Source organism: Mandrillus leucophaeus, unplaced genomic scaffold (assembly GCF_000951045.1).
Source record: "Mandrillus leucophaeus isolate KB7577 unplaced genomic scaffold, Mleu.le_1.0 Scaffold996, whole genome shotgun sequence".
NCBI lineage: Eukaryota > Metazoa > Chordata > Mammalia > Primates > Cercopithecidae > Mandrillus > Mandrillus leucophaeus.
The window spans coordinates 299,733-309,588 of NW_012110874.1; positions in this window are offsets into that span (position 1 = coordinate 299,733).

The window sequence follows — 9,856 nt, forward strand, 5'->3', positions numbered from 1 at the left end:
ATACCACAAAAATACAAAAGATAACTGAAGACAATTGTGAATGACTATAAACTAACAAACCAGAAAATCTAGAGAATATAGTGAAATTTCTGGACACACACAAACTATTAAGACTGAATCAGAAAGAAATAGCAAACCTAAACTAATGAATATCAAATACTGAGACTTAGTTATTAAAACAAAACGAAAAAGAATATAGGACCATATGGCTTTACTGCTATATTCTATCTAGTATTCAAATAACTAACATCATTTCTTCTCAAATTATTTTTACAAAATTGAAGAGGAGAGAATTCTTTTTAACTTATTCTATGAAGTCAGCATTACGGATACCAAAACCAGACAAATAAGTAACAAAAATAGAAAACTACACAGAAAGCTACTGATGAACATAGATGCAAAAATGCTTAACAAAATATTCGTAAACAAAATTCAATAGAACATAAAAAAGACAATGCAACATGATCAAGTGGAGTTTATCCTTAAGATGTTAGGGATGATTCAACATGCATAAATCAATAAATGTGATACATAAAATCAGCAGAATTAAAGACAAAAATTATACACTCATCTCAACAGATGCAAAGACATGTTGATAAAATTCAACATCCCTTTATGACAAAAATGGAAAAACTAGGCATTGAAAGAACATACCTGCACATAATAAAAGCCGTAGATGACAAACCCACAGCTAACACCATAATGAATGCTGAAAGGCTGTAAGCCTTTCCTCTAAGAACTAGAAGTAGACAAAGATGCCCACTTTCACTATTTCTATTTAATGGAGTACTGGAAGTCCTAGCCAGAGCAATCAGGCAAAAGATATCATCTTTGCAGATGATAGCTTCTATCTCTATTTGCAGATGATATAATCTTACATTTAGAAAATCTCAGTTGCTCCACCAAAAATCTTTTAGATTTGATAAATAAATTTAATAAACTGCAGGATTTAAAATCAACGTACAAAAACTGTTAGCATTTCCATACACCATTAATAAACTAGCTGACAATAAAATCAAGAAGATAATCTCATTTACAATACCTACCTCCTAAAAATAATACCTGGAAATAAATTTAACCAAAGAGATGAAAGAGCTCTTCAAGGAAAACTACAAAACACTGAAAATAAATAGGATGCAAACAAATAGAAAAGCATACCATGCTCATATATAGGAAGAATTAATTTATTAAAATGACTATATTGACTAAGGAAATCTCCAGATTCAATGCAACCCTTATTGAAGCAGCGATGTTATTTTACACATATATTTTTTTAAAATTCTAAAATTCAAGTAGAGTAAGAAAAGAGCCCAAATAATCAAAGCTATCCTGGAAATTAACAACAAAGTTGCACACATCACACTACCTGACTTCAGAATATATTACAAGGCTATAGTAAACAAAAGAGCAAGGTACTGTTGTAAATATGGATACATAGACCAGTGGAATAGAACAGAAAACCCGGTAATAAATACGCATATTTGCAGCCAACTGATTTATGGCAAAGGCACCAAGACCAAGCATCAGGGAAACAACACTCTCTTTAAAATTGGATATCTATGTATGGAAAAATAAAACCATATACAAAAATCAACTCAAGATGTAAAACATGACACTGGAAAACAACTGGAAGAAAACTTATGGGAAACACTTCAGAATCTGCCTGGGCAAAGATTTTATGGAGAAAACCTGTTGAATTGAAGATAAATATTTCTAAACTATTCATCTGACAAGAAACTAATATTGAGAATAGACAAGATACTCAAACAACTGAATAGTAAAAACGAAAACAAAAACAAAGATAATTCCATTCAAAATGGGTAAAAGACATGAATAGCCATTTCTTAAAAGAAGACATACAAATGGCCAACAGATATATGAAAAAGTGCTCTTTATCACTAACCGTAAGAGAAAGGCAAATCAAAACCATAATGAGATATCATCTGACCAGTTAGAATGACTATTACAAAAAAGACAAAAAATAATAGATGCCAATGAGGATGCAGAGAAAAAGGAAGTTTTGTACACTGTTAGTTGGAATACAAATTATTACACCCATTATGAAAAGCAGTATGAAAATTTCTCAAAAAAACTAAAAATAGAATGACTATACTATCCTGCAATTCTACTACTATTCATCTACAGTAAAATCAATGAGTATATAAAATAATCTGCACTCTCATGTTTATGACAGCACCATTCACAACAGCAAAGATATGAAATCAATATAAGTATCTATCAATGAACAAAAGGACAAAGCATTTGTGGTATATTTACACAATGGAATACTGCTTGGTCATAAAACAGAATAAGATTATCCCATCTGCAGCAACATAGATAGAACTACAGGTCATGATTTTAAGTTAATAAGAAATGCATTCTCACTTGAATGTGGGTGCTGAAAAATTTGATCTCACGGAGATAGAGAATGGAATGATATACACCAAAGACTATGCAAGGTTTGTGGGGAACGGGATGTAAAGAGAGGTTGGTTAATGAGTACAAACATGAAGTTAGAGAGAAGAAAGAAGTTCTAATGTTTGATAGCAGAGTACAATGATTATAGTTAACCCTCATGTATTGTATATTTAAAAATAGCTAGAAGAAAGGACTTGAAGTATCACCAACACATAGAAATGATAAATACTCAAGGTGATGGATACCCCACATACCCTGATTTGATCATTACAGTCTATGCATGCAATATCACTTAGACCCTATATATATGCACAAATATTTATATAAATTAATTTTTAAATGCACTACTGTTATGTATTTCATACTATATATTATTTCTGCTTGTAAATAAAATACTTTAGAAAATATGGTAAAATATAAAGTAAAAATGTGTAACCTAATTTTGAAGGTGATTAATAAAATTAATTATCTACTCATTTGTTCTCATTCCTCCACAGAAAATGAAACGTGTGACATGCATTTAGAACCCATTATCTCAAGTCCCCACAGAAATAATTATGAAATTTATATCATGCTTATTGCTAAATGACTTATTTTATAAAATACACTTTCATATTTAATAATGATTATGATTTGCCTGTTTATCATAATATTAGTAATATTATAGAGACTTCATATTTTCGTGAAATTCTAGCTTGGCACCAGATTTTGTGGTTGGTTCTGAGGTGTTCCCATTGATCTCCACCTCCTCATGTTCATCCCCTCATGTCCCTCCTTCTTGCATGAGGGCTAGACTTAATGATTTGCTTCTGACTAACCAAATATAGACACATTTATGCCATTGTTTTTGTTGGTTAGGTTATAAAAACTTTGACCTCCATCAAGTTAGCAGACCTTCCCTACTGCCATTTTGGCTTTCCTGCTTTGATGAAGCAAGCTGCCATATTGGAGAAACCATATAGCAAGAAACTGAGGGTAAACTCTTTCCAAAAGTCAATAAAGAAATGAAGCCCTCGCTCTAATAACTCATAAGGAACTGAATTTTGTCAACAACGAGGTGAGCTTAGAAATAAAAATTTGCTCATGTGAGCCCTTCAGAGGTACAATCCAGCTGATACCCTGAATGTAGCCTGTAAAAGGTCTTCCAGTATCCATCTAAAGCATGTCCAGATTCTTAACTCATAGGAAGTGTGAGATAATAAATGTATGTCTTTTTAAGTCACTAAGTTTTGGGATAATTTTATGAAGTTATAGATAGCCAATATGGTTTTTAAATGATTTCTTACTATTATATTATTTCTACAGTGTCTCATTTATAAATGTTTCCCTAGTGTATCATTCCCCAGTGACTAGAGTTTATTAATGAATAATTTTTCAAACTGAGAACATTGGTTAGTTATTTTAAAAACCCTTGAAAAACTTAATACGTGTCTTTGATTTGCATCTCTATATGCACACATAAACATATATACATAAACCTTTTTTGCTGTCAGAGTTCTCAGTTCTTCAAACTATAGATTCTCCTCTATTATTACCTGGTATTTATTGTTATGATATGAATGGCCATTTTAAAATTATTACTATATTTAAAATGTTGTATGATTAAAAACAAATGGAGATTTCACTAATAATGTAATATTAGAAAAATAAATGCAAAAAGCACGAAGGCAGGAGAAAGTAGGACAGTACTACAAAATGATCAGGAAATAAGTGAGTGCACATTTCATTAAGTCCTACATACTTATTAACGATTTGTCACAAATTTAGCCTTGAGTTTTCATGCAGCCAAATAAAAGTGATACATAAGATAAATGTAATATGAGTATGTTTACATCTTTTAAATAGTAAAATACTAGATTCAGTATGATTTTGTCCTTTAGAAGCATTATATGCTAGTTCCATTCCATTCCAAACCCTTTTCTGACTAAGATATTTACAGATTTTTTTAACATTAAAAATAAATGAATTCATCAGAATATTCATGTTATTCAGTGCCTGGATTGTCTTTTGGATTTTCAGAATCACGTCTTCCTTTAGCTTAAAAAAGTTTGTTAATTTATATTATATTTTGATCCTACGCATTGCTTTGTCCATTGAATTTTCCTCTCTTTTCTAGAAACTGTATAGAATTTACATCTTTCTATCTCTGAACACTCCCGTTATTTTATTTATTTGCTCATTTTCTTAGTTGTTATGGAATGTCTCATTAGATTTTTTATTCAAATCTTGTTTCTATAATGTCCAATATAAGACAAAGACCACTGATGTATTTTTATTTCAGAATTTTTTTTATTTTATTACATTTTCCTGATAGAATATTATTACTTGTCAGTTCTAGATTCATATATATATATAAAATATAATCTTAAGTATTATTCTATCATAAAGAAGAGATTCGTATGAATATGTACAAAAGGAGGTGGTTCTTATTCAAGGTTCACTCTTGTTCAAGGTTATCTCTTCCTTTTGAAGTGTTTTCATAAAGCTGGTAATATTTCACTAATTACTTTTTTTATATGGTACTTTAAATTTGCCTTTTTATGGTTAAACTTTTAAAAGAATCTGAGATGTTGTTTATTGAGCATTGTGGGTAATATAATACACTTACCATGTCCAGATCAAAAAGGATAAAAATAATTTAGATAGGTCAAAAATTCGCACAACCAATTCATTAATTCTAAATCATTGACTTACATCTCTAGAAGATATTTCATCTCTAGAAGATATTTCATGCATATTCTTTTGCCCTCTGAACTGGTAGAATAATACATACTGGAAAGAAGTATTGGTAGTTGGTAGTCCCTCTTCTATTCTTTTTTATTGTAAATTGGTTCAAGAACCAGACTCACACAGATAGCCATATCTCTGAGAAGAAATCTAGGACTAATGTAAATGTTAAAGGGTTAGGATATATGCTTCTGTCTAGGAGAAGATCTACTTTTTTTCTAGGACATAGAAAGTTGGAAAGTGCCTTGATCTCATCCAAACAACAACAAAAAGAGTTGTTTGGAGTCTAAGGAAAGACAGACACTCGTGAGGAGAGATAGGATACCAGAATTGGCTCACATGTGGCAGAAAAATGGGAGATAGAGATTCTAGGTGATGTAACAGCAGGTAAGAGAATTCAGCTAAATTGTAACAAATTACTAAAAGCTATATGCAGTCAACCTTGAGATTATGGGACACCATAGGAACCACAGACAAATGGGAAGTTGGCATGATTCTTATCTTCTCTATGAAGTTCACTGGATGTTCATGAGAAAGCTTGTACACAGGGTGGGGTGTGAGAGAAAGCTTCTCTTGGTAGAAAAGTTCTAGGGAAGGTGAGTAATGTCCCTTTGGGAAAGTCAAAACACCCCACTCAGCAAAGTCCCTCTTAAACAGGTGAAGAAAGGGCAGCATACCCTATCTCCTGAGGGACACAGATAGGGGTGCAGCGGGGATTAGGAATGAACATTGAAACTACCAAGGGCATAGACCATGAAAAGGGTCCTACTGGCGAGTAGGAACAAAAACACTTCCCAAAAAGATCCACCAAAGAAACTATGCAGTTTGACCATGGGAAGCATCACAGAGAACGTGATCTCAAGATGCAGAGGCAGAGATAGTCTGAGATTGATGTTGGACCAGGGACAGAGAGAACAGCCTCCCCTGCTCCCTGCCATGCATGCATATGTAGACACACGCACCAGCACTAACTAACAAGAGCAGCAGTCAACTACTGAAGGAGGGGCAAGAGTGTGGACAGAGATCACATGTGAATCATTGGCATACAGGGAGGGTGGAAAGTTGAAGGACAAAGAGGAGCATTGAGAAAGACCATTTGGCAAGCAAAATCCCACCCGAAACATAACTGATTTTTATCAAGCCAAAAAGAAATATCGATAGATAAAAGGCAGTCTGTTCAATAAATGGAGGTAGAACCATTAGGTATCTACGTGTTAAATAAATTAATAAACAAACACACTTCTGATCTTTGAAAGACGCACATTAAAAAATAAAAAGACAAGCCACAAGTGGGGAGAAAACATTTGCAAACACATATTGGCTAAAGGACTTGTATCCAACATATGTGAAAAGCTGTACAATTTAATAAGCAAATAAACCAATTAAAATGGGAAAATTATTTCAAGATACTTTACCAATGATATGATGGCAAATAAGACATTGACAAAAATGCCATACATAATTGGTCATTAGTAAAATAGAAATTGAAACCACAATGAAATTCCACTACACCTCTGAGGATGACCAATATATGTGTGGTTCTTCTATAATGTATTTTCCTTCAAACAAATGATTGTGATTAGGTTGTTTCCCTTCAAGAGTCTCTATCTATTGGTCCAAGATTAACAACACGGGCTGAGGTATATATTGAGGTTTTCCAGTGCAGATGTTTTAGTGTAAGCTTAGGTTTTGATTATCGATTTGAAAAGTATTAAGTTTTAGGGTTTGCTTTTTTCTTTACCACTCTGAAGGTCTTCCTCTGAAGTTCAAGATATATACTTTATATCTTATTGATGCAGAATATATATTTTTTGTTTTGTTTCATGCGCTGATTTTAAGTACACAAACATGATTTTCAAGATTTTAATGTATTCACTTAACTGTTTTCAAAAGATATTTGTATGAGGTTTTATTTTTTTAATTTCAAAGTTTATTTTGAAATTAAAAGCTGCTACATGCACAGGTAATACATGGGCAGGTTTGCTACCTACGTATAATTCCTGATGCTGCTGAGGTTTGGAGTATTACTGATTCCATCACCCAGGTGCTATGCCTAGTACCCAATAGTTAGTTTTTTAACTTTTTCCCTGCTCCTTCCCTCCTTCCCTCCAGTAGTTCCCGTATCTATTGTTGCCATCTTTATGTCCATGAGTACGCCTTGTTTAACTCACACTTATAAGTGAGAATGTGTGGTATGTGACTTTCTGACCAATGCAGAATATTTTTAAACAGCTTAAGTTGTTTCAATTTGAGGCAATAAATCAAGGAATTATGACTCGGTAAGGATCAGGTTGTTGTATTTGCTTGATGGAAAGTGGAGAAACCAGAAATTTTTCCAAAGTGATTCCATATTATAAACTCTTATTCCATTATAGATGTCAATTAAACTGGTTATTTAAGACTATAATTGAGTAAAAAGGAAACTTGTTTGAAGAAGGCATTGGAAAAATCATCAAGGAATAAAATGGAAGCTCTAAACTACCCTTTTCTTTCTGCCTGCCTTCAAAAAAAAAAAATATATATATATATATGATACTTTATTCACTTCTTCTGATAGTCTAAATGCAAAGTGGAATGATCAGTGAACCTTTTAGTAACATTGGCCACTTCTTGGTATAGACTTATCAGTGTTTAGATTTTACAGGTAAAGCCTTCCCAGCAATCCGTTAGGATATGATATGCTATCATATGTGTACCGAGTAGTGTGAAATTAAGTGCAAATTTGCCTTTGTTTAGAGTGTTTGCATTTTATGTCTTTTAACTTTTTGAGAAGTAAAAGAAATTGGTGCTCGTTTAAAAATGTTGGACATGAATGCACAGGGTGGGAAGGATGAAGGCAGATAAAAGAACATCTTAGAGACTCTAAATTTATGCCATGTAAGCTGTCTGTGCTCTACCTGTGCGAATTGTGTTTATTTTCATTGGCACATTTATTGAATCTAGGTTAAAATGTTTTCTATAACTGTTTAAAACAACATCAGTCAGAATTCTGTATAAATGCTTTATCACCCTTCCCCCACCCACACCTTGACAAGAACCCCTCTGAGTTTTGTATAACATCTTTCAGTTGAAAGGACATTTACAGAAAAATACATTCATGCCATAAATTTCAGCATATACCAAGAAACAATCTGCCTTCATAATTTAGTGTGTAGCCGAAGTTAAAAACAGAACCTTCAGTGAATTATTGCTCCCTGTAGTCATAATGTGCCCCGTTTCACTGCCCATAAAACAATATGAAAAGTGGCATTATGATGGATTCAGTAGTTATACCATATGCCAGGGTATTTTTCTGAAAATATCTTCCCTCGACTATCTAACAAAACGGGTAGCTCATCATGGGCTGACACAAACCTGATGCATATGCATCTCTGAAACACTTTCTGCATACTTGAAAAGGCCCTAGAGTATAATGAAAGGATAATAAGTTGTTAGCATTATTTCAATAATTAAATAATCAGGAGGTTAGATGATGGCACTTGTAAGTTCCAAGTGTCTGATTTGTAGTGACATAGTCATATCCTCTAAAGGATATATGGCCACAACCTTATTAGGTCTAAATGCTTTGATGCCATCTGTGACAATAATTCTAGAGTGTGTCCATTGCTTAACATTTAAATGATGCTACTCTGGAGCAATAGTAATATTTTCTAAACCAATACAATACTTGAGGAATAAATCTCTATTCTTATAATGTTAATTTTAATAATAGCCAATAAGTTAAAAAATCAAAGCAAGAGTCCATTTTGGGGGTGAACAATTCATTATTTTCTACTATTCAATAATGGCTTAAAAAGATAATTTTTTTGTCTTTCTTTTTTTAAATTATACTTTATGTTCTAGGGTACATGGGCACAATGTGCAGGTTTGTTACATATGTACACATGTGCCATGTTGGGGTGCTGTACCCATTAACTCGTCATTTACATTAGGTATATCTCCTAATGCTATCCTTCCACCCTCCCCCTACCTCGATGCAACTATTTTCAGACTTGCTTTAGAACAAAGAGGTGTATATACAAATAAGCTTTTGCACACATCGTAAGTATTCACAAGACGTTCTAAATGTAGCATGAGGCCTGGCATGGTGGCTCACGCCTGCAATCCCAGTACTTTGAGAGGGCAAGGCAGGCGGATCGCTTGAGCCCTGTAGTTTGACTCCATCCAAGCCCACATGGTGAAACCCTGTCTCTACGAAAAATACAAAAATTTGCTGGGTATGATGGTGCAGGCCTGCAATCCCAGCTACTGGAGAGGCTGAGGCAAGATAATCCTCTGAACCTAGGAGGTAGAGTTTGCAGTGAGCCGAGATCACGCCACTGCACTCCAGCCAGGGTGACGGAGTGAGACTCTGTCTCAAAGTTAAAATAAAATTAAAATAAATAAAATAAATGTAACATGAAAAACTCAACTAAAACTTTCACCATCTTTTCCATCCACTCCTCTATCTCCACAGCACAGTCAGCTGTCTAAAGAAGATATAATAAATAGACTTCAAATGAATGAATGAGTAAATGAATAAAACGTTTTGTATCATTTAAGCTACTTTTTTAAAAAAGAGCAGTGTTCCGCTTATTTCAAGCCCTTCATTAAATTATTGCAACCTGACATTTCTCCATTTCTATAGTTTCATTTCATCCTCTGCCGTCTTCTCTCCATTTGTATGGTATTTTTTCTATCTCCACACTCTTTCCAAGTAACTGTTGAAAAA